The sequence below is a fragment of the Apteryx mantelli genome, chromosome 1 (assembly GCF_036417845.1).
Source record: "Apteryx mantelli isolate bAptMan1 chromosome 1, bAptMan1.hap1, whole genome shotgun sequence".
NCBI classification, from domain to species: domain Eukaryota; kingdom Metazoa; phylum Chordata; class Aves; order Apterygiformes; family Apterygidae; genus Apteryx; species Apteryx mantelli.
The window spans coordinates 90572503-90599537 of record NC_089978.1 but is presented as its reverse complement, the minus strand read 5'-3'; positions in this window follow the sequence as shown (position 1 = coordinate 90599537).

Here is a 27035-nt window from a genome sequence, read left to right as displayed (position 1 = left end):
TCTCACAAGCGATTTTCTTGAGCCATTTTAGGCAGTCCCAACAACCCCCCAACAAATGTTCATGTGAGCACAGAGGAGAAATCAATAGCCTCCATGACTGTTCAGTAAAGGAACACAGCTTTCTCTGAGAGTTGAAACAAGATGGAATTTAAGCCGCAAATGTTTCCCAATCAGGCATGAGAACAGCATTGGTACCCTGCTGGTAAGCAGCTCTGCAGCTGAGATTGACCAGTGGCAGAGCACGTTCAGGTTTGGGCGTTTTGAAGATGATTTGCCTGGAGAAAGTCCATAAATAGTCTAATGTGGAACAAAACCATGCATTTCACCTCTAAACACAGCATGGTATGAGAAAACGGCTTGAATCAAATTGCTTTCAAGATAAGCTCAGTTCAAAAAGATCCCATTTATTTATTTGTCTGTGGGTTTCTTTTTCTGTTATACATTATCAAGTTTCACTAAATTGCCTCATGAATATGTCTCTTAATTAACCTCAAGTCTACTCCCACTCACTTTCACAGAGGTCAGTGTAAACCTTTCATTAAATTCAGTAGGGATAGGTTTGCAACCAGAATGAGTAACCTTTCCTTACTTTCCTTGTTTGCTATCTTTATTTCACCTTGGTCTAACCTTAATTACACAGTAACTTAATATTATCCTTCCTATTCACACAACCAAGTAATTGCCCTCTTTCTGTCATCTCTGCTATTTTTAACACACCCTTTGTTGTTTTTTGAATACTAATACAAACATTGATACCAATCACATAGTATGCAAACAGGCTACTGGGCCTGCACTTAACAGCTACTAGAGTCAACAGTAACTGGGAACTTGGGGGACACACTGTCATTTCCTACATCATTATATAGTACCCAGCACACCACGACCCCAGCGTCATGAATACCACTATTCTGCCTGAGCGATTTTTTTCCAAGACTCCCATTTTAGTTTGGGGGCATCTCACAATCCTTAATATATTGTTTTCTGTCTATGTGAGTTGAGGAATTTATTGTTATTCTCGTTTTATATTTAAGGGATTACATGCAAACTGTGTAATGTGGGAGTGTTTCTTTTGGCTATCAGCAAGATGCAATTACATCCCATTTATATCTTTTAGTTCCACTGGAAGAAAATGTTGGTAATCAAAGCAAATGAAGAGTCAGAGTCTGACTCTGTGCATTTGGCTGTAGGGTAGCTCTGTGTCCTAGTTGCCTCCACTAGGACGCCATTGCATTTAGCCATTGTATCCATTAACTTGCAGTGTGAAACATAACAACGTTTATGCACATTGCCTCTTTCGGATCTCACCAGAAGTGCTTAACTCTCCCTTGGCAGATAGAGAGGGTTTGGGCACAAAGCATAGCTGCATGTATTACATTAGGACAGCTATAACAGATATGCTCATTGATCCCTCAAGCTCATTCTCTGAGGTTTGCTAGTAGTATACGCTTAATCATATCAAGGCATGCATGTGGTGTTACTTCGATCATGCTCTTACTCAACACACAGAGGATTTTGGACTGTTTCCCAGAGCCAGGCAGGTAAAAGCTAGTCTTGCTGGCCTACAGTACTAATGTGCCCAGCCCTTTCATTTTGAGTAGTCCTGGGTCAGATCCAAACTCCCGCATATGTATGAAAATCTGAGAGAAGGATGACACTGGTACTCAGGCCAGCCAGAAGCTGAGCACCTGAGCTCCAGGTGTAGCCTGCCTTGAGTGGCAACCACCTGTAGGAGCTTGCCCAAAGTCCACAAGAAGTTGGTAAGTATTGATCTTCTGAGATTCATGTTGTGCTCCTACCTGTTGGCCTCTGAACACTATTACAAATTAAATAAAAGTGAATAGCAGCTAACAGTAAATTGCCGCCTGGAATCAAGTTATATTCATTATGACAGTTATCATGCCTGGTGTACAGCAAAGGATTTCACCAGGGGCTGTAAAGCCTTTTAACCCTGGGCATGCTCTAGCACTGAACTGACACCAGTATGATTTATGGGCTATATTAGCACTCTGCTCAGGAGCCTCACACCCCCCAGAAACTTTTAAAATTGGAGGGAGAGGGAAATCAAGGTGCTCATAAAATAACAATATATTTGACATGCTGTTCAGTCAGATCAGAAAGTAATCTGCAGAGGTCTGACTTCTGGCAAGGAATGCTGTTTAAAAAAAATCACAGTAACTGTCAAACTTATTCCTTCTACCACCCAGGATACAAACCCAATTTACAAAAAGACCTTGAACAGACATCAGTCACCGAGCCCATCTGACGGTCATGTCAGCGGTGTATAGCCTGGACAAGCATTTCATGTCCTCAGAGGCAGCTTGGCAGTTCAAACTTCAGCAACATGGAGCAGTTAGAAAGGCTACCAGCCTGCGCAAGAGAGATAGAGGTTTCCCTACATGTCCGGTAACATCTCTATCTCCTGCTTTTTCCTGCTGCTCCCTTCAAGTCTTCAAATACATCAGGGCTGAGCTGTGGCTTTGCCATGAGTCCCAGGGAAGGGATTTGACATCTCTCCATGTACAAGACAACATCTTTACAAAGGCTGTTCGCCCCAGCACACTGCAGCATGGGATACCAGAAGGTCCCAGCAGAGTCTTCAGCCATTTCTGTTGCTCCCTTCAAGAATATGCCATCAATATCACATACTTCCCTTGGTCAGCACAGAGGCAGGAGTGCTCTTAACCTAGCCAAAAATAAAATGCTTCTACAACGTTTCCCTCAACTTGGAGACTCAATATCACATCCCACATTCATTAACCTTGACAACAGCTTACTGCTTTTCTTTTTCCTTCCCAGTTACAACCATAGTCTTTTTCAAATTCAAAAATAAATTTTGCCTATGAAGATACATTTTCATTATGTAAAATGTTAAATGGAAAGGGGAATGCCCAGGGAATAAAGCCATTCCTGCATCTGAGATCGTTTCATTAAAGCCGGGGAAAGCACCTAATCCTGCACCAACTTTTTTTCCTTTGTTTTGCTTTCCACTGAAATATTACTCCCATCAGCCATAAAGCCTCACAGTGCTTTCTTTGGTGCACCTGTTCTTAACTGCTTTTCTTCTCTCTGGAAATCCTTCTCCCATATATCTACCTGCAAGACAAAAGCTCCCTACAGTACAGGAGCAGGAAATGCCCCAGATCTCCTTCTATGGTATTCCTGACTATGGCTTGCAAGCTCACAGACACAGAGTCTGTTAATAAGTTCACTTTAACCATCTTTTGAAAATGTCCTTATATTCAAGATAACAGCAAATATATCATCATACACTGGGACCAAACAAATTGGTGGCACTGACTTGCAGATTTTGGAAAAGGTCTATTCTTCATTCCCCCTTTTTTTATGATTATTTTATTCCCTCTGAGACACTTGTACAAAGTTCATTCTCTTGAACTGTCTCCTTGCAGGCTTGGATAGACTTTTTCTCAGTCTGCTCACTGTTGCTGATGTATGAGTATCCAACAGGGTTCTCAACACACCTGCTCCAGGAAAGAAAAACGATTTCTTCACAGGGGACAATTTGTTCTCAGATATTTCAGGTTACAGCCTCAGCTAAGCTATGTATAACACTTCGAAATAAACAACTTTTAAAAAGGTGGAAAAAAAAAGAGGTCTGTGCCTCCACTTTTCAGGATATATGTTCATTTCACTCTAGGTCAGTATTCTGTCATACTTCTTCAGTTTTCACTTTCTCTTTGCCTTAGCAACGTGGCCAACATATTACAGCATTATTTTTCAGCTTTCCCTTATTTACAAAAGATTGCCCTTTCACTGAAAGGTCACCAGAATTTACTAGCAGTTATCCCAGAGCAGTAGCTAAGCCAGAGCAGTATTTTTCTTACACCTATGCTAAAAAATTCTTCTTTCCTTCTAAGATGCAATGCCCAAAATCCGCTTGACTTCAATATCCTTTCATCTCATGATGTTTCCTAACATCACTGTGTGGCAGGAAGGTCTGTGCTCTTCCAGAGTCACATAGACCTGCCCACATACATGTGCACATATACTTGCTTTTGAATAAATTCATTACATTTTAGTTTCCTAAAATGTGATAGTCCTCAGATCCACTCGCTGCTGCTGGTGTAATGCTCATTGCCAGAGAATTCAAGTAAGCAGACTTCAACCCATTTTCCACATAAAGAGTGGTCACGGTCTGTTTTCTGGTATCCACCTGCTATCACAGCCGCCACAGATATTGCTGCTGCAAAGGGGCAGAGCCATGTCTATGGCTCAAGCTATTGGAAAGGGCAAGAACAGCAGCTTTCCAACCACACATCATTTCTCCAAACCTGGAAGGCAAGCTGGCATGTTAAGACAACTTAACCTTTCAAGGAAAGGGTTTTGAAAAATTATGTACCTGCCTGGTTTCTAAAGAAGCTGGCCAGTTCTCTTCTGGCAGGTCAGTTTTACCCTGGTACATCTGAGGACGTTATGTTTGCATACATATCCAATACTGAGGTATTGAAAGGTGTGGGGGGAAGATGTCAGTCTCATGTGAAGGTGCTTAGCCGTGTCTTGCTTGTGTTTAATATTTGATAGCTCTGGCATTTACCCATAGCCATCTCACGGAGGTGAGATAACTCCTTTCTGCTAAATAATCCATCTCCATTGGGATTAAACTATCATGTGGTTTACTGGCACCACAAGAGATATGTATTCTTTTTTCTCTTGCTTTTGGAGTTATTTAGAAATCTGCAAGATTCCTCCGAAATGCAGAATCTGGTATTCTGATGCCTGTGGATCTGAGGATTATATCATGAAGTACATGGTAGATAGCAACGAATGAAAGTTATTAGAAAACTGGTAGCTACTGCTTTCTCCAGGAGAGATAGTTGACCACTGTAAAGAGTTTATAGAAAACAACTGATGATAAAGGAGAGGGTCTTTAAATCTCTCAGGTTCTGGATCATGTTCTTACACTCTGATAGCACTACAAAAGGCCCAGTGCATTGGTTACTGTAGGACTAACACAGCCATATTGAGAAGAGCTTGCAGGCTGAGGTTTTAACACTGCAGGCTGCTTGTCTGTGCTGTCCCAGTTTGGAGCAGAGTGCCACTGTCTTCACGGGGGTTTCTGGTGAGTGCAGGGTTCCACTCATGGGGAACCTCACAGTACCAGCAGAAATTGAGAATCACAACTTGTCCAAGGTTATTGCAGAAGAAAAGTGCCCCCACTCCACCCTTCTCCAGTATGTGCAAGCCTGGAAGTAAAAATGCCAGTTCGTCAGTTCACCTTACCCAAGCAGACACATGGAAGGAATTGAGTGGGTCTCTGAGTTGTGGCCTCTACAACCATTTGCATTGCATGTTTAATTCAGCCTTTTGGCCTGGAATACTTACAGGCTTGTTCACATTTTTTCTATAGCTGCTTTACATGGAAATATAAATTGCATATATAAATTACATAGGTATAAACTGTATCCAGAAAATGTTATTTGTAACAGCCATGAGTACTTAGCCGTTGATCAAAGCATAACTACTCTGTTGCGTTTGTCTAAATTCCACATATGTCCCAGCTCCAACTTATCTTCCTAACATTAGAGATTCTGTACAAGATGTCTGGCCATGATATTCTGATCCCACAGAGATCCATCAACAGGAAATTTATCATTAACTTGGTACTAGTTTTCACCTTACTTAGTAGAAAAGAGACATGAGTGTTGCTATCATTTCTCAGGAAAAGTTATCAAGACAATGGTAATATTAATATGTGTAAGGCCATGCACTCTAAAAATACAGCATTTTTCTGATCCTGAAAGCCACCAGCCTATATTTTACCAGAAAGTTGGATACGTTTAGACTGGAGGAATTTCAAGGTAGCTTTATACATGAATATTTTGCAAACTTAAATTCTAAAGCTTCTGCACAGTTCTGTGTTCTATAAACAGTTCAAGAAATTAGAAACCAAGAGAAAATGATCTTCAAGCAAGAATTTCCAGGTGTAAGGAACTTTAGAAAAAAAGAATTACACAGCACATTCAGAAACCAGAATGAAATTTTCATTCCTTGTCTGGGTACCAGCCACATTTCTACAGCTATATATTGGTGACTACTAAGAAGCATCTCAGGCAGCAACAGTGAATTTCCAGCATCCCTCAAGTTCAAAGGGATAATTATTCATAACATTAGAGTTACTTTTAAAAGCCTCTCTCTTTAATCTTCATGAATTATGCCCAAGAATAATAACAGACTTGAGTTTTATGACAGGTTTTTTTCTCAACCTCTGCATTTCAGAAGACGTTTTCCTGTGAGTTAAGGTCAAATTCCTCAGCCTACATATGAAAGTTTGTAATAAGAAAAGATACCTCTATGGCAACATTAGTGGAAACACATAAAGCTACGCAGTCCTTTAGAAGTGAAATAGCTTCCTGGTACCAGTGCAAAGCTGAAGGTCTGAAGATCTGTTTGCAAATGCAAATTATATTGGCAACAGAGATGCCAATTTTTCTGTAAATATGTACTTCTCCTTTATGAATAAACACATCTCGTACTGCTTTTTTTTCAGTATTCAACAGACCAAGGTTCAGGTAAGGTCAGTTCTTTTATGCCTTTTCATCAAAAACTATCCAAAGGTTCAGAAACAGAAAGAAAAATAAATATTCAAATCTCTCTATATATATAAATTTATTTATTTTTTTTGCAAGATGGAAAACTTATTCTTTGGCTACCATAAAAAGTATCAAAAAGCTTTCATGAAAAATAGTTTCCTTCAGAATACGTACATTGCTGTTCCATATTTTTTCTCTTTTCACATTACTTTGTACGGGATGTTAAAGCTTTATCATATTGATAGGTAAGCCCTTGCTCAAGTATTAAGCAAGAATTAATGGTGCTGTGGAACAAATAGTAAAACTTTAAAAGTGTTTAAATTGAGGGCTGAGTCTAGTGGCATGGTTTCAGAAGAATGTGACACAAGTTTCTCTTCTGTAGTTTTGAATACGACATTGCAAGCATTATTATATTGGCTCCAGTACACCTAGCTTAGGCACTTCATTTTGGCCCCAAATATCAAAATGTAATAAGCTAGTCTGAAAGAAAAGAGGGAAGAGCAAGATAATTCAGTTTTTCTGAAAGAAGCAACTAGTTTTCTTATTCTGTGGAGTAAATTCCAGTAAGGACCACCAGAGGCAAATCCGTTAGATGTGAGTCTGTGATGTCAGATGTTTGCCTCGCTCCTCCAACATAGGGAACTGGCAAGAAACACTAGATATTTACATCTCTCTGAAATCCAGGTCTCCTCTGAGGAGAAGTAACTCATTGAGCAGGGCTGACTTTCTGTAGGGTAGAGGGAGATGGTTCCACCACTTCTACTCAAACATAACTTTGCATAACAGGCAGGAAGAGTGCCAACTGTTTTTCAGGCCTTTCCTCAGCCTGTGAAGGTTTGATGCTGTATCTCCCCACTCAGTAATGTACCCAAACTAGCCATCCACACCCAACCTCTGTGAGAACCTGGCCAGAGAATGCAAGAGCTATGGGCCAGCAGGTGAGCAGGTCAAAGGGAGTCTGACTCTCACCTGTGAGGGGCAGAAGGGGATCCAGACCTGATTCTCTGAAACATGCATGCATTTTATAGTAGAGCAGCATCAATTTGTTTTTAAGTAACTGGAGAAGCTCTTGGAGCTCTAGGAGGAACCAGAACCAAAAACTTTTCTTCTCCCTGGCTGAGTGTCCTAACCACCAAGCTAAAGACGGATTTCCTTTGGGCTGTTCTCCTTCAGGTCCCATGATGTTTGCTCCCCTAAGTGCACAGCACCACAACTTCAACAGAAGGTGTAGTATTTCCATGCAAACTACCAAAGAGTTCACTGGCTAAGGGCACCTTCCTGATTCCCTCAGTCACAATTTAGCACAATTTATGCAAACTGTCTCCCACCATTGGGTCTCAGACTTTCTAATGATGCTAGTTCAACAGCTACTAGTGAATTCTGCTGAGAATCACATTGTAATATCACTGCTGCTCCACCATCCCATTCAAGAATGATGTAATCACGTTTGCAAAACCATTTATAAATGACACTGAGGGAAAAGGTTTGAGAATACAACGGAAATATATAAAAGCACATACATGTTTATGCACCTACACAGTGACCGTAGGTCTTTACAAGCACATCCAGAACACTAGCATTGCAAATGGCAGGGTAACATCAGCCTGCCTCTGGACCCTGACATCTCAGGAAAGGATTATTTTACTTGCGTGATGCCAAGTGAGTAGGCTAAAGACAGATGCCAGTGGATTAAACAGCACCCAGTTATAACACTTTATTACAGCACTTTATTACAGACTTCTTGTCTGTATTTGCCTTTGATTTTTCTAGAGCTTGATATTGATCCTATATTCAGTGCCATCTGGCACACAAACTATTTAAGACAAAGCAAGTGATCACCTGTAGAAGCCAGAAAGAAGACAAAGTCTTTCCTCTAAGAGAAAGCTCACTTAGAGAAATGAAAAGATAGTCTAAAGGAGCAGTAAGCACAGCCAGCATCATTTCTCCATTGAATGGTGTATAACACACTTTGGAAACAGAAGGAGTAGTTTTCATCTTCCTTTGAAGCACAGAAGGCCAGCCATGGCTCTCAACATGATGCAGTGGGTGCACTGGTGTATTCGTGTCTTGGTGGCACTGGAAGTCTCTTAGGTTGATGTATCCTGTTCATGTGCTCAGAGCTAACTCAGAGTTGGGGAGTTTTTCTCCTGGAATAGCAGGAAGTATTGAAAGATTTTGCCTTCATCTGGAAGGTGGGGAAAACTCCTCTTGGCAAGATCACCTGCTTATTTATCAAGGCAATTCCTGCCATTGCAAGGACCTAGGACTTTGCCCTTGATCTTGTCCTGGAGCATAGCTTAGTTGTGGTTTTCAGTATTTTAGTCCAGGTCTTAAGCTTGTAAAGTATTCTGGGAAGTGTTTTGTGGCCTGTGGTTGGTAGAACAGAGGTTCTTGATTAGATACTTATTCATGTTTCTCTACAATTTCTTGGGACTGGATTGAGTAACTCAAGAAGCCCCACAAATTTTGTTTGTATTTTTTCTTCCTTGGTGCCCAGTAGGCAGATCTGCTATAGAGCAGTCCCACAGCTTGCAGAGCAACCACTACACCATCCTCAGGCTTAGAGCAACCCCTTAAAGACTTTTCCAAGAGGAAAATGGCCATAGGCTACACCTAACCTCACTTATCTCCCAGAAAAATCTTTGTCCAGACCAGGATCCATGGAGTACTTAGGCTATGGATAACACAATTTCTAAAATAATTCCATAATTCATCTCCTTCCTCACACTGAAGATCATAATTCATGAGTGCTGCTATAAATCATGTTCTTGCTACCAATGGAAAGAACCAGATCAGTGTAAAATCATTCCTGTATAATTCAGAAACCTGGAAGAGCCACAAGTTACCCTCTTCAAGGTTGTTGAGCAGTAATTACAATAGTTTGGGGGCTGCTGAGTAGAAAGACAAAAGAATATTTCAGCCACAACTGAAAAGTATGCAGAAAATAACATGTTTCAATCCTGGACCATCTAAGAAAAAAAAAGAAAGAAAGAAAGCAACAGATGTAGTATTGGATAATAATGATTCAGAATTATTTAATGCATTGTTTTGACAGACTTCACATCATAAAAGTAAAAGCAGACCTTCTTAATAATAAAATATAGATAGAGATGGAAACACAGCAGAGCAACAAAGAACATAATGGAAGATATTTGAAGCTATTTTGACATTTTTTTTCCTCTTTAAACAATAGTTTTTACATAAATTTGTAAACTAGCCTGAATATATTCATGAGATGTGGGAAAACAACACATAATACTGTTAAACTAAAGGCTAAACTAGCTCTATCAACAACTTAATGCCAGCACAAACAGAACAAGGACCTGAAAATGACTGTATAGTGAATATCAACTAACGGCTAGCATCAGATCATCTATATCAGTGCATAGCCTGTTTTGACTTCTGTAGGATGAAAACATATCTGACTAGCTGTGGAATGCTAGTTTATTCCTCTTACTAGAAAAGAAACTTATTTATCTTTAAAGACAATTGCCGTGGAAAGCCTTGGAACTTGAAATATAGCTTCCTCAACAGAAGAGTAAATAGAAAAATACCTTCAGATTTAAGATATCTTAGTTAGCTAGTAATTGTATCTCAAACTGCAAGGCATCCTAAGTGTCTCCTATTTAACATACAAATGCAGAGGACACCCTGAGGTATATATGTAAAGGTAGTTTAGCTACCTAAACTGCCGATCTTTCAGATCTACCTACCACATTGTCAGCTGAATCCTCAGCCAAGCCCTCCTGCAGTTCTCACACCAGCCAGCCAGTTCCTGCTCCACCACATCAGGGTCCCCTACCAAAGCAAAAGTACACATTTATCCTGCCTTTGTGCTTATCCAAGAATGGGAGAGGACAGACAGGAGTTGCAGACTATTTGCCAGGAGTCAGTTAGATTAAGGTGGGAGTTAGGAAAAATAAAATAGGAACGAGAAAAAACAATATGGTTAATAGGGATATTGGGCAACAATAGAAACTTGACAAGGGAAATGTTGAGCAGATATGAATGAGGAAGCATCAATAAAAGAATGACTTGAGCTACAGAGCCAGGAAGGAGGAAGCAAGTACATAGGGAATTGGCAGGTTGAATAGCATGACAGCTAGGAAGATCTGGACAGCAAGGACAGATCTGGATCTAAGTTGTTGACAGAGCTAGTTTAGCCTTCAGTTTAGCAGTATTACATGTTGTTTTCCCACATCTCATGAATATATTCAGGCTAGTTTACAAATTTATGTAAAGACTATTGTTTAAAGGGAAAAAAAAGTGTCAAAATATGATCTGGCAGACCATATTCCCATCAAACATATGCCAAGGCAAGCATGAATTTTGAGGAGCTATGGGTGTGGGTCTGAGAAGACACCAAAAGAAACATCTGCACATCGTGTTCCAGCTTCTGTGGTCTCATATACATGGCCCACAGCACGCAACACTGTCCCAAACTGATGTCACACATTTTCTATTCTTGGAGACAGACTGAGCCCAGAAATGGCATTAACACTATGCTTGTAGTTTGCATGAACACCAAGCTTAGCACATAAACAGACACTTCCCTCCAGTAGATCTGTCTACTATCTTAAGCCAGTTCACTGCCTCCAGGATCAGGAGAGAGAGGTGTAGATGTTTTTGGAGAGCATATGAAATAGTTTAGCAAGTTACCCATCCATCTGGGAATCCAAAAACTTTCAGCAAAATGGAAGACCACTGTCACTTACATATAGGCATAGTGGACTCTCACCAAGCGCCTACTCCTCTTTTTCATCTCTCCTCAAGAATGCCAACACCCTCAAGACACCCTATTCCGTGGTCAAGGCAGGGTGAAAAGTCAGACTGAGGTGAAACCACCTACGAGAGAGAGATATCAGAGCTTTTGCATTAAAATAAAAATGTAGAGATTCACAGTAGAGCAGCCTCTTACTTTAGAGGTGGTCCATGTCTACATGACCCTAAAGCATGCTCTGACATTGCTGAGGGCTATGCCCCATGCTCTGGGACTGCAAGAAAAATGCCATGAAAACAACAAAGTCAAACCCTAAGTTAAATACACTAATATGAATGGAAATCAGTTCCACAAAACAGTCCTCTGAGGTCTAAATTCATGTATGCATGTATAATCATGAGGCAAGTTCAAAAAGCTCAACACCCACCTAGGTTTATGAACCAAGCAGATACACTCCCCCATCACGTTGTGCTTTGACTCTGTGTATCTCCCTGAAAGTACCACAGTGCAGATCTGTTGGCCATTGACTATAATGGTTGTGCTACACAGCTGGAAGAGTTGATGCCAGAGCTCTGGGAGGGCCAGTAAAAGCAACATTAGGACATCACAGAGGTGGCTGACCTAGCAGTAAAAGGAAGAGGTGAGCAGGAAGTTAAAACACTCTGAATTAAACACACACAGCATGAATGGTTCTGATACGAATAAGGACAGGAAGGGCTAACAAATGGAATGAAAGCAGCATATAGCTGGCATAGGAATGTCTTTAAAGCGTTTTCCGTGGCTGCACTTCTGGGTTTAAAGCAGTCCACTCTAAGCAGCAAGAGAGAGAGCAACTGAGAAGTGCTGGATTGGAAAGGTTTTGAAAACTTGTGCCCTCTTCCCATCATTTTCAGACTTTCCCATATCTCAGAAGAGGGCACTGTGGGATGGAGAGCTACTAAAAGTGAGAGAATTCAGCTGAGTGCTCAACAGGAATTGCTATCACCATGTAATTTGCAATTAATTACTTCTTTTGTTTTTATCCAGAGAACCGTGTGTGATGTATTTGCTCAAATGCATGAGCATTCAAATTCAGAGCTTGCTCATTCTCTGATGCCAGAGGAAACTCTACCCTTCTGACACATCGCCACCCCCAACCACAGCGAGGTTTACGACCACTGAAGGTTTGTATTCACAAGGGGAACACCTTTTTATTTTTTCACATTTTATTTCTTATTAACAACAAACAAAGAAAATGGTCTTTATCCTTGCTGAGACAGAATGTATCTGTAGCAATTAAGGCAAAAGTAAATGAACTCCCAAAACAGATGAATATCAGATATAGTACATGGACAATTAAACCCAAATTATATGAATTCTACATTTTCATGGATAACATAAATATTGTACCTGTTTCCCTTGCTCTTTATGCAGTTTCTTACACCTGTACTGTGTGAATATAAATTGCAGACATTCTGAATTGTTCATGTCTGTTTCGGTGTACATATGTATATTTTATACTTTCTGCACACAAATACAAATGACTGCACAAAAGCAGAAAGCAATAGTAAATCAGTCCCTGGGTTTCTCTTCTGTGCTCTTTCCTTAACTGAATCCATAAGAAAGCTGGTCATTTCCTGCTGAAGCAAATTTCCATTGGAAATGCTGATAGGCTGAAAATAAACATTTTGTAAAAACATGGTAATTTCTGTGATAGAGAAAACAGAGCATTTTTTAAAGGAAACATTTTGATTTTTGTTTTCAAGCTGATCTTTCACCTCATTTTATTTGTATTGTTGTAAAATGTTTTGTTACATCCTGTAGAACTGTAAAAATTAATAATGTGAACATTCACATGAACCATATCAATCAGGATGAAACAAATGCTGAAGATAATAGTGTTCCACAGAAACATTTTAAATGTGGGGTGTTTGTTCCTTTTCAGAATAGAAGATAAATATTCAATAACAAAATTGTGAGAAAGCCCATCTGATTTAGAACTAGTCAGCTCTAATTATTAGTCCACCAGAAACTACTGTGACTCCTCCAGAAAAGAAATTATTTGGTCCCTCTGAGATTTTCAAGTCTTCAGCAGTTCTTCCATTATCCCAGTTTTGTTTCTAAAATATTAAATTTCTTCTGGCTTTCTGATGTCTGGAATTTATATTCTACTCAATTTCTGGCTTGCCTACTCCTTATTCTCTTGGTTTTTTTTCTTTCTCCCTCTCTTCTAATTTTTAGTTTCTGATAAATCCAGCTTTTATGTCTTTCTTTTATTTTCTATCCCTTTTGACCTGTCTGTCATCTTACTTCCAACTTAGGGCTCCAAAAGTGATTTCGTTTCTTTGAACACTTAAGCTGCAGTTACAGCATACCTAGTTATGCTGTAGCTGTACAGTCATGTAGCACTGACGTGTGACCACTGCCTTCCCCAGGGTCCCCTGCCTTAGTCCACCGTGTCATTCTCCCTTCTGTCCTTACGTAGGTTTGCTTCCCTTTAAAACAACAAAGCAGTGAGTACCTGGGTCCATCCCCGGCCTGTAATCAGGAAGGTTACAAGGATTTAAAACTGCTTCTTACACCCAGACAGTTAGACACAACCACAATGCTGATTCCTAACTTTTCAGTTCTTGGCCAAAAGGCCAGAGCCTGGTGCTGGGCATGTGCTGCAGATGAAAGGGGAGTAGGCACCAAAAAATGCATCCACAGACACCAGCGAGCTGAATATTTCGGTAGAGCACCTGCGCTCAGAGAGGGAGACTGCCTTCCTTCCTCCCTCTCAGTCTCAGTAGCAGAGTCTCATCCATGGGGCACGATGCCAGATCAAGCCTCCCGGGGCTGACAAGCAGAGGAACATCTGATTTCTGGATCCCAGTGAAGGAAGCATCTGGGTGCTTGTCCCCATCCTGAGACCAGTCACTGGAGCTCAGACAACTGTAACGGTAACAGTGGAGTCACTTCTCAGAGCAAGCACTTAGGTACTCTGGGGCTAGGGCAGCAGATGAGCAAGACATGAACTGGGGGAGGAAGGTTTGGTTACTTGTTTTTTAATGTGCAACAACAACCATAGTTCAATTGTGAGCCTGCTGTCTCTCCACAGAAGCTTCCCTGAGGATAGATGTTAAAATTGCAAAAAAAGGTTGAGTTTTGCTAAAACCATGGTGCTTGCATGATAGCATAAGTGTGTAATGAATGCCACAATTAAGGCTGAGGACTGCTGCTGCTTTGGATAATTTATGGGAATTTCTTGCGTGGATTTGTTTTTTTGGAGCAAAATGGGCAAAGCTTAATCACACTTCATTTCAGGGTCCCATTTATGAACGGCTAAGAAAGAATTAATAAATGATTAAGAAATGTTTTAGTGAATGTTTAAATAATGTTTAAACCAGTAGGTTAATAAGGGTTAGATTCACAGGATGTGTAAGTCCAAAACCCCAGGCTAGCTTCTATCTAAATTAGTTTTTATTTAAATTCTCTAGATGCTTGCATTTCTAACCGTAAAATTCCCCTAGTATGTAATTTCTGCCAGCAGGTGTGCCGACAGTCACATATGCCTTGACAGAACTGATCATCTCAGTGTGCCTTGGGTCTGCACAAAAGCAAGACTGACAAACAAGGTAGTCTGCCACAGATTTCAGCTGCAACAGCTCACCTGCGAGATGGCCTCAAACCACTTCTGTATCAAATAAAGGCTGCTTTTATCACACAACTCATCAGGCAGTGTACTTACCTGGGATGCAAGCAGCCAGGTTGATCTCCCACCCCATCAGAAACAAAATTAACCTGCACACCCACCTCACAGGAGACACTGGCAGAGGAAGACCTACTCCCTGCTTCTGGAGAAGTCTGTGAGGTGCAGAGGTGACTGACACTGCCAAAGAGACTGGGGCATCGGGGACAGGGGGTCCAGCAGAGGTACCACTCTGAGGCTCAGGGTGGGCACAGCAGTACAAAATGAAAAGTAAGTATGGCATTTTTTGCTGTCCAGGTGGCAGTCAAAGGAGACAGTGTCAGGATCACAGCTGCATATATTTGGATTCATTTCCAGCTAGATCCCATATTAACCCATGGGAGTCATCTCACTTAACTTTAACCATGTAAACCCAGGCCCCTGAGAGTCTCTTCCCCAGTAAAAAGCTCTGGGCACCTTTGAAGGGAGATCCATCCCCTCCTAACACAGATCTTTAAGATTCTTTAGATCAAACAATCTATATTTACTGTAAAACAGAATACAAGACTTGTTCTTGGCCTGCTTTGTGCTTAGTATTCAGTCATTAGGCTGTTACACCAAGGAAACTCAACCACGGGATCTGCAGGCAGTGCCATTTTTCAGACAGCAAGTCCTACTTTACTCATTGTAGAAGTAAATCATTAGTAGCCTTCATCTAATTACCTGTATCTTGCTAAACAGTCTCCACCTTAAATGCTTTTGATCAGATCCTCAGATGGCTTAAATTAGCAGTCTTCTGGAGTTCATGTCAATTATAAGATCTAAAATGCTGCCCTTTGCTAATAACTAATGAATATATCTTTTTGCCCTCCTCCATGATACCACTGTTCCCATTCACTGCACATAAGGAAATGCAGCTGAGCCATTCTTACATATGAGCAACCAACATCTTTTCTGTTTTTTTTTAATCTGTATTAGCTGGGGGCTAAAAAGAAATATTTAAACTATGCCAGGAAAGGGGCCATTGCCATAATAAATATTATCTTCTACACTCACAGGTTTGCCTCCCCCATCTCTATATTCCCATATATTATCTGTTGGAAAAATGTCAGGCCAGTATGTTGGATCTTGATGTCTGAAAGCTGGGTTTTGCGTGAGTTAACACAGAACAGAATGCCAGTATGCCAGATTAGCATCTGATATACTTAGCATTTGGACCCAAAGTTGCCCAAAGGCAGGATTTGGAGGAAGACAGATCTGTTATACTACTGCGGGAATAGTCACTCCGTCTAATATAAGTATCTGTGTTTGATATCTGAACCTCCAGACATGTCTTCCTCTTTCTGGAGTCTATTGAGAGAACCCAAGCTTCTGAATCTGGTCCTTTGAGGCCACTTCCAAACTGGGGGGCCCAGGACATCCTGCCAGCTCACAGCCACACTGTGCTGCATTGTTGCCTCATGACAACTGCATGAGACCCAGGGGTGAATCGATCACCCCTCACCATCCATCCTCTGGTCTCATAGTAAGATGGTGCAGAGCAGCAGGGGGGCTGCGATCCTCTCCTGTAGATCCCCCTATCTCGACAATGGGGCATCAGATCTGTGGGGTTTGCTGCAGTGAAATAAGTGACCTGTTGATGAATTATGTTATGAGATAGTAACTGTGATAAACGACGAAAAGTCCAAAAGGACTTGAAAGACGTAGTAAATTTTAACCTGAACCCAGAAGGAAGAACACCAAGGATGGATGGTGAACCTTGAAGGAAGAACGCCAAGGACGGATGGTAAAGGAAGAACACCAAGGACGACTGGATTGTTTATCCAGGATGTAGAGCATCGCCAAAAGATAAATGGACTGAGAGTTCGGGATGTAAATAGCATTAAAGACCAGCTGGATTATATTAAATGTCATATTGATAAGCAAATAGCGAACTAGGTAATTAGTAAACAATGAATCAGCATATGGAGTCAGAATATAAAAGTGTGATTCTGCTTACAATAAAGTGGACATGTGTAGCATTCATACTGAGTGTATTGCCGTGTCTCGTCTTCACTGCAACACAGATCTCTAGGGAGAACCTGCCCCACAGGTTAAGCTGAGTCCCCCCTTAATTAAATCCCTAATGTTGTGTAATACAGATGTTTCAGAACTCCCTCCTGCTTCCTGCATGCAGTTTCTTTTTAACCTAGCGTTCCCTTCAGAATTATGCGCTGTCACCACTATTTTTTGTTTTGTTAAATAAGATTTAAATCAATAGGCCTATTATTCCCTTTGTGCTTGTTCATTAGACAGTGTGGGAAGTTATGGCACACCAGTGAAATCACAGTCAGAAACAGATTTGTGTCTGCAGGTTATATCAACATATATAAAACTGACATTCAAAAGTGTGTGCAACTCTTTTATGATGAAAATTTGCTTATCTTTGCTGTTCCTCCCACTCCCAAAAACAACAGCAACAAGGAAGAAGTTTTCTTAGTCAAACATTTGACGCTCCAAAGTGCAAAACAAGCCTGTGAATGATACCAATTTACCCAACAATCACTGCTCAGGCAGTTTTACTTGCCAAGGAAGTGTGACAAAGAAAATGCAATTGTTCGGGGAATTGTGCAAGTAATAAAATGCTATTTTACTGTACTTAAAGTAAATTAACAAAAGCAGGCATAGAATAGTTATACTGATGTCTTTAAAATGACCTAAGTGCAATAAATGAACAAGGATTGTGGCTGAGAGTAGAAGGACTCTTTAAAGTTGATTTCTCCAATGAGCAATTTTTTTCTTCAGCCCATTTGCTTTGGATAAAATGTCTACATCTCTCTGTGTTTTGCTTTTCCATATTACAGAAGCGCACTAGCAATTCTCCAGAATCATTTGCCAGGACAGTAAGCTTTGATGGATGGGGAGCATACTAGGATCCTCCTCTTTAAAAGGTGTTTTCAGCTCTACAGTTCAGTGCCCAAACGTTAAATACCTGGGGCTTGCTGCCTAAAACAGTTTTCAGCCCTGAGACAGGCATTTTGTTTCCCGATGAAATGCATGCAAGAAAAGGAATTTCTAAAAACCAAAGCTGTACCAGAAAGCATGCAAACTGTTAATCAGTGTGGACAACTGCCTGTCAGTGTTCGAGCCCATACCTGGGTTCTGTTTAGTTCAATAGTGCAGACAAAGCCGTCAACACCAAGTGTGAGTACAGCTAAGGGACCTGCTTCCATACTTTCAGGTCTGTCAGTGCTGTTCTGACACTTCCTATTTATCACTTCTCCTGCCATAACAGCTAACCATTAAGTGCCCTAGATGTCCATGCCCTGGCATGTGAAACCTGTACTCTGCTATACCAACAGCTTAACTGCATTAGTATAAGCAATTACATTGGAAGAAATTTATCTTTAATTCAGGTCAAGGAATATGATACAGCACCAGGCCCTGCTCACAATATATCATTTTAATAAATTTTCTCCATCACACCCTCCTGTCTTGATAATGATATAAACAGAGAATATCCTCAAAAGTTGGAGTGGTCCAAGTATAAGGTTCAAAGGTTAATTCTACTTGCCTGTTTTGTCTACTTTTCCCTCACTGGGCATATCCTTGTATCACTTTAGGTGGTTCCAGAGCAGTGGACTTATGCTAAGTATTACTGAATTTTTGCAAACCCAAAGTAATTTTTCAACATGTAATAACCACTTTTTTGTGTGGAAAGCAGCCAGAGGCCATTTTGGTGGGTGAAAGAAATGCAGTGCTTTTGTAACTAAGAAGAGCAAAGAAAGATATGACCTCTGTGTTTTGATTTTCCTAAACTTGAAAGGCTGCCTGCTGATTCCAGGTAGCAGCCAGATCTCACAGCCTGGACAAATATATTCTCTTTCAAGTAAATGTCTCTAAGAAAGGACAAAATGCTGCAACTCTTGGCCAGAAAAGAATATATATAAAAACTCCACTTTTCCCTGATAGAGGAGAACTGGAAGCTATACTTTCTAAGTACTAGCACTTCATATACAGCAGAATGTTGGGCACCTCTTTTCTTTCAGATAAGACACAGTTAACACAATATCTACACATATCTCTTTGCCTCTGTACTCTCTTTGTAGGCCTCTGATATTGTAGGTCTAGGTAGAAGCATCTAAAACATACAACTACAGCTCCACACTATATCCCTGACATGTTTTCTGGCTGCTGTATTCTGGTTTGCCTCATGAAATGCCATCAGAATTCAAGGAACTGCTCCTGAGGGTACAGATTTCCTTGGACTTTAAACTCATGCCATAAGTACTTACTGTTCTCAGGGTTTCTAAAGGTACTTTCATATCTTTCAAAGCCTTCAATTTCTCTCCAGGAAGGAGAAGTGCATAAAGGTACAAGTTGGCCCCTCAGTTTTGGACTCCATTTCCATTAGTGTCCATACTGGGAGCCTTTTCTCACCTGGAGCCATGCTAGAAGAAGTAGTTCTGCTACTACTGGAGACCAATTATTGCCACATTGTTCTCTACCCACCAAGTCAATAACAGCTCAGCTTCTCTGGAAGTGCATCAGAATAGTTATTCTCTTCCTCATTGTACCGCTTTTATTAAACCTTTTCTTTGGGAACAGTAGCAGAACTAGTCTAGTCTAACCTCATGCAGCTTAAGTAAATTCACATCCAGGAGAGACAGTGAAACTAGATTTTTAAGCAATACAAATCCTTGCTTCTTGAACCAATTGGTCAGAGAACCAGTTCTCTTCTTTCAAGATTGTGACCCAACCTAGCCCATGATGTTGATATCAAAAAGCTACCCTGAGTTAGTGTCCATAAGGTACTCAAATTCAGAAAGTACTCAAAATATAGAAGCCAAAAAATCCTTATGGCTGTATTTAATTTCAAAAAGAGGAAAATGAGAATGCTACATAAAAGGGAATTCAATGGAGTAGCGGAGGCACAAAGTGTTTGTTGGAGGCTGAAATTATTCTTTAAGGATTGCACACTACAGGCTCAGAAAGCATTGCCCATAAGAAAAGATTCCTGTCTGACCACAGTAAAAAACAGCATTGTTAAATGGCAGGAAAAAAAAGCACCGTTAGTGATAAAAAGGGATGTCAAAAAACCAAAATCATGTCTAAAAGAGAAAAATAAAAAACAGGTTAAATTCTATGACGTTGCCTGTAAAACTTCATCACATGGGTCAAAAAGACTAGGAAGAACTTGCTAAGGAATTAAAAAAATTAAAAATATTAACTTTTCCAAAGAACAGTGTCTGAAAAACTGCCAGAGAACAAGTTAGGCTGAAAAGTCTTACTAACGTGTAAAAGGAGAAATTAATGAAGATGAATCCAAAGGAGAAAAACTAAATGAATTCTTCACCTTGGTTTCCATCCTGTAGGAGCTGTGGGACACACTGACACCAGAACCTTTCCTCCCTGGGGATGAGTCTGCTGAATGAGCCCAACCTGGAGGGTCATAAACCAATACAAAGAGTGGTAAACTGAGAGGATCCGATAGCACTCACCCAGAATAAAAGAAGAGAGACACAACACTGCTAAACTATGAAGTTTGGTAGGTTTTAACCTAAGGTTTAGATTGGTTTAAGGAGAGGAGAAATAAAAGGCAGAGAATGCTTTAACTAGGCAGAGAATTAGCTTTTAAGAGCTACACTGACTGTGAAAGTTACAGTGCAGTAAGCCTAGATTGCATAGTGAACGGAATAGTGATAGTTTTGTAGCAAAAAATACATGGCTGTATTGGGTAAAAGTAAGTCCAACATGGCTTTCTAAAGGAAAGACATGCTTCAAAAGTCTATTGATGCTCTACTAAGAAATTGGTGAGCATATGGAGAAGAGTGAGCTGGTTATTATATTGTGTTCCTGATTTTCCAAAAAGCTTTTGAGAAGTCTCCCAGAACTCTTAAAGATATTGAGCTATCACAGGGTAAGAGAGAGGAAGCTCACTAAGTAACTGTTGCTTTAAAAGCTGAGCAGTCCAAAATTGTGACTGGTCAGTTTGTACAGTGGAAGGATGTTATACCCCAGGGAGGAAGCTTCAGAGCTAGAGCCAGCTCTGTTCACCATATATCCATAAATGGACTGTAAAAGTCTGTTCATTACTATTAATGTAGTGAATCCCTTTTAGTGAGGTGGGAATTTTTTAGCTGATAGAAAAGCATTCGGGAAATTCAAACCTAAAACTGACCTCAAAGACTTGCAGAAAGATCTCATGATAACAAGTGACTGGGTAATAAATGGCAGAAGAGATTCAATGTCAATAAATGCAAAGTAATGCACATGGCAAAATAACAATCCTAACTATACATATGCAATGATGGGCTCTACATTAACAATTCATGAAAGAGGTCTCAGAATAACTCTGGATAATTTCCTGAAATGTCAGCTCAATGTTCAGCAGTCAGAAAGGCAAAAAAACTGTTAGGAGTAGCACGAAGAGAATTAAAACAAGCACCGAACACCACTAGGGCATAGCGTAAAGCCATTATTCACCCGCAGCTTTCCTGATACCTCTCCCAAAGGAGCTCAGCAGACCCAGGAAAGGCACAGTGGTGTCGGGGTTTTGGCTGAGGAGCGAGCTGTGCAGACTGCTCTTTGCTTCACATGACAAAGAAACTCTGTGATGTTCAAAGCAAGGGCAAAATAGTTAAAACGCTAAACTGCAAAGCCATTGCTAGTGTTTTTGGTGCCCTCAGAGGCTGTGCTGGAAAAGATAAATCATTCACCTGAAATTTAAGTAATCAAAAGTCACTTTCACTTGACGAAACTTGCTAGTCTTTTTTTGTCCTTGCTAATCTTTCATGCAGAGACTGAAGAAAAACAGAGAGAAAGATAACAGAAGTCCTAATATGAATTGCAAGATAATGGGAGAGAGGAACAAGATAGGAATAACACTTGTATGCTGCATATTTTAGAAAGAGTAAGGCCTTTTCCAGTTTTAACTTATTTAATGTTTAAATGTATCCTGTCTCCTTTGAAATAGTTCTGAGGTTGTCTGCAAACTATAATGCTAATCTTGTATCTTTACTCTGATCTCCTTTTACTACAGAGTGGTGACTGACAGACAAAAAAAGACCTATAACAACAAAATTTGAAGTTGTTTTTTGCTAGATAGATACAACAACAGAAGACACATTGGAAAGCTGATCTTGAAAAAGATCTTGTTTGAAGAGCAGGTACCTGGACAGTCCTTAAAAATTACAAGACATACAGCTACATGAGATGATAGGCCAATAAGGAAAATATCTATTGCTGATGTCTGTAAGTCCTGTTACTGGAAGTAGCAGTCTTGGTTGGAATGACAAATGCACATGTACAGGAGGATCATGAAATTTCCTATGTCAGTATTTCAGAAGAGTAAAGCCAGAGTAAGAAAGGAAAAGGACTAATCTTGTCTCCTTGTTAAATGGCAACAGTTTATCTATCCTGTTTATAAATGCATTTGTTTTCCACTTCCTTTCTCCTTTCTGATCACACCTGAAATGCTGGCTATTTTGATGCTGAAAATAGGAGCAATGAAAACATTTATAATTTCTGCATAATTACCAGTTTCATTTGCCCAAACTAATCTTTGTACATCTTAACAGTTTTTGTGTATATACAATTCAGGTAACCCAGGATTAACTGCATAATTTTTGTGTTTATCTAGTCCATCAGTTTGCCTAACCTCTCAAGAAAAAAATAAAAACTTGCCCTGTGGAGTCAGAGCAAATATCCTACCCTTAAATACAACAACATTAGCACTGTATTCATTTCCACATGACATTTAAAACTGTGATCCATGCTGTGTGGTGTCTGGGGGATCCTCTTTTCCCAGTGACTCATTTTACTTCCTGCTTGGCCTCTGAATCTAATTGACTCTTCTAGCTAATTTCATTTGGATTGTCATTATGATTATGACATTTAACAAGATTACTTTTATGTTTAATACATTTAAATAGTAAATTAAAATAAGAGCTAGCCACTGCTGACATTTGCAACATGTAGGCATTTGCAGTTATATTTTCCATTCAGAAAATATGTTCAGATGGTTGGAGAGGGGTTTTTGGTAGGGAGGGAGGCAGATGTATTTTTTGGTTCATTTTTTATTTGCTTTCTCTCTGCAAAGAAGTCACAGGAAAGGCATTAGTCTAAAACCGAGATGACCCACATACAATTTGTTGATCTCATTAATCACTGAAATGAGTGATTGAATTTATTTGATTGCAATTACAGTCTCCTTCTCTCTCATTAATCATGGCAATAAGACCCTGATTTTCAAAGGTATTTGGGTGACTAACTTTTTCTGAAATCAGTGGCGTGTCTCGTCCTAAGTAATTTATTTGAACAACTTTAAGTTGTTGTTTCGTTCATACACAGTTCGCAATAACCCGGCAGACACAGGGTTTTGGTCACAGCTTACTGATTCTGCACAGTTCAAGAAACCCAAGGATTTGTGTATGTGCATAGATGAGGGAGAGAGAGAATAACTAGACAAAATATATGTCCTAAAATTGCTTTCTTTCAGCGACAACATTTTGACTGCTAGATAAATTACACTGTGCCTGCACTTTTGTGGAGCAATTCTGACATCCAGTGGGCATCTCCCTTACTGCAGGGCACCAGTGCTGTGTTCACAACAGCAGGGAAGGCAATGGGTCAAGAGTGGAGAATACCAAGAAAATCATCAGGGGATGTATAGTTTCTTTTTTTTTTCTTTTTTTTTTCTTTTTTTTCCTTTTTTTTTTTTTTTTTTGAGAGAGAGAGAGAGCAAGAGAGAGAGGGGGAGCTTTCCAAGTAACCCTTGGATGCATTTCTAATTATTAGCCTTGCTGATTACATTTAGTGTTAAATGCTATTTCAAGGCCCTAGGATCACAGCAGAGAAAGCTGCCTGGCATGCTGAGCCCTGCCATAGATTTATAGTCCTGTAGTTTTGCCACAAGCTCAGAGTAAAGGGCAGTCAGTGCTGCCTAGAAGAAAACCAAGCAGTCGGACTGTTATATGGTGCTCCATAGTATTTCAGTCTGCTGTGAGTTGGCAGATAGCTGCTGACTTTGTACTGGGTATTTCACATCTTTCACTGAACTGCTGCAGTGAACTTACTGGTATTGACGGGAGGACAAGAAAAGGATGAGGTTTTGCTATCCACTTGGGACAGAGGGTCGCTGTCTCTATGGTGGCAAAGATATGGAGCATCATGCATCATAATGAGGAGTCCGTCATATTTTGTGGAAGGCACTACTATAGCAGAGGTTTAAATTAAGATGGATGGGTGAGCTGACAGCTTTAAAGGCATTTGAACATTAACTCTTTTTCTGCTGTCATTTACAGCACCATTTAACATGTGAACACATTTACCAGTCTGTAGCTGTTGCTGTATCTGTCACTTCATGTTTCCTCTCCTGCCAAAGTTCACCATTGCTATGCTTGTGCTAACGTCATCTGTTCAAGAGTGCAGGAACCCTTGCAGTGTGCTTGTGCCTCTGCAGCAGATTCCTACTCTTAAAGAAAGCAGATTCTTACTCTTAAAGAAAGATGGCCATCTCACTCCTCAGTTACTGCATTATTATTTTGGTCAGGGTCAGATCTGGAACAAGGTATCAGGCTCAGCTTGAGCTTACCACCTTCCCAGCCCAGCAGACTCCAGTTGAAGTGACTAAGGCTGTGTTGGATAAGGTTATGACTTAGACAGTCATCATTTGGTTTCAGCATTAATACCAAAGGGAAAGGGACTGGGCACATGTCTCAGTTACGTGTCAAAAGAAATTCCCAGGATAAATCCATCTGACTCCTTGGGGATGTATTTGATTCACTTTTTTCTGCCATCTGGCAGAGATCCGGTTTGACTGCTCTGCACTAGTTCATATTCAGGTTATCTTTCCAACCAGTCTCAGGCACTTCATTAAAAATATTATAGCTTAAATCCTGAAGAAGCTGCTGGGCCCACTGGGGAACTGTTGATAGGCATCAGTGAGCATTGGCTCCAGCTAATCCCTGCAGATAAATGTGAGTGCTGGATGCAGCTTTATTGGGAGGACAGGCAAGTTTTAAAGGGGAGAGAAGCAGGGACTTAGTAGAGGCAGAATGTGTGAAATCCATTTGCTGCTCTTGACCTACTTCATTTCATCATTTCACATGGCCGGCACTGGAAGCTCAAAGGTCAAGCAAGTAACCATCAATACCTCCCCACACATGTACACCATCACCGCATTATAGCCCAGAGACACACACACACACACACACACACACACTCGCACACACATACTGTGCACATAAGAAGAATGATAGGGCTAACTAAAATATAAATTCAAGGTTGTCATTTCATTAGTAACTAAGCAGCAATGGCAAGAGACACCATCCCTCCTCTCCATTCATATGGTATTAAATAACTATGCACCTTTCCAGCACACAGCATTACTCTAAAGCCTTTAGAAGAAAATGAGAGTAACCTTTTCTGCCGCCTGCCAAGGGACTACATAACCTTGTAATTATCTGGCTTTAGATAGAGGAGATACATTGTAATTGTGTACAAAAGAGGTCACAGGTTTATGCATCCTCTGACAGACCGCAGAAAGAGAACTACAGCAAAACGTCCCAGCAGACCTTTTCAATTCATTTTCCCCAAGTGCATTAAATTTTAATGTCATCTTTCTGACCCCTATGTTAGCATATTTATGATCTTGTGATTAACTGGTACCATAGCAGAAAGCCCAAAGTGTCAAAACTGTTTAATTGATTTTTGGCTCTCTTTTCAAAAAAAAAAAAAATCAATATTACACACAGGAAAAACAGATTTAAGAGTTTAGAAAGAAGTCAAACTTAAACAAACTCAAATCAGTGACTGACATTCAATAGAAACCAGATCATGGTTAAAAACCTGTCAGTTAACTTGTCAGTAAGGCAGTGTTGTTATTTTAGTTTTAGAGGCCCAGTTACAAAACAAGACTCTCCTCCACAAAGCATACGGCACAAACGTGTAGCAAAAAGATGCCCTGCCTGCTCCTTGGGGCAGGAGCAGAGCAACACAACAGCCTGCCGACATGCTCAGTGAGTGGGAGCATCCCAGGCAAAATATTCACTGTGTTAGCTCCTGTCAAGTTTTGGCAGGTGTCCTGCCACCTGAGACTGTTAAGAAGGGAGCTGGAGACACATAATGTGGTGGCCTGAAATCGCTCATGAGAAGCTGATGTTTTTTCCAGGCTCACTGTCTTTAGAATAAGTTTGTATTGGCATACCAAGGAGCAATGCAGTTTAAGCACACAGTTTAACTTACAGCAGCACCGCAGGTGAGACACACTTTGGTGATTCCCTTCTGGTCCACAGTGAGGACCTGTGTTATCTGTTAACACAGATATCCCTTAATCCCCCGGAAAGAAGCAAGACCTTGCTTGCTAAGTGTACACTGTGAAAACTCCTCAGGATACCTGCTGAAATGCCCCTGCCTGAGAGCATAACCCAAGACCTACCTTCCCCTCAAACTAAAGGAAATTGGGGAGAGGAAATAAGCCTCTCAGTCTTCCTACAGAAGGAGTCTGGACATTCATGGTATAACTATAGATTCTCTGGATCACATTATAAGAGAGCAAGGGAGAACCTAGGTGTTAAAAGTCTTATCAATTGTGGGTTTGTATGAAACAGTCACTGCTTAAAATAGGCAAAGAGGCATCAGGAGAGGCTCTCCCAGTGCTTGACTATATGTAAATTAAAAGACTTAACTGAGAGAACCTCCTCTTCTACCTAGTGGACAATTTTTAACAAAATCTATATCACCTCAGGAGTGAGATGTGACCATGACAAAGCAAAGTGATTCAGAGGCATCATAGTGACTCCAGGTTTTAAGGAGGTGTTTAATTGAGAATAGGAGACAGCTCTGAAGTTAAATCTAAATTCTTCTCACACACAAGGAGGTGCATCAGAGGTCCAGGTTCATCTGTGAGACAAACAGTGCTAGCACCAATGTGGGACTAAGGACCAACTCCAAACTATTTGAAAAGTAGAGCAGATTTGTTGTACGTGCTGTGTAGGAAATGGAGCTCTTCTGCAATCATGGTAGCTGTTCTAGGTATTATTCTTTATGGATTTTGACAGAAAGGGGGCAATAGCTAGAGAACAGAGTGGGAAAAGGCATTTAGAAAGCTCTTGTGTGAGTGAATGTGTGAATGGGG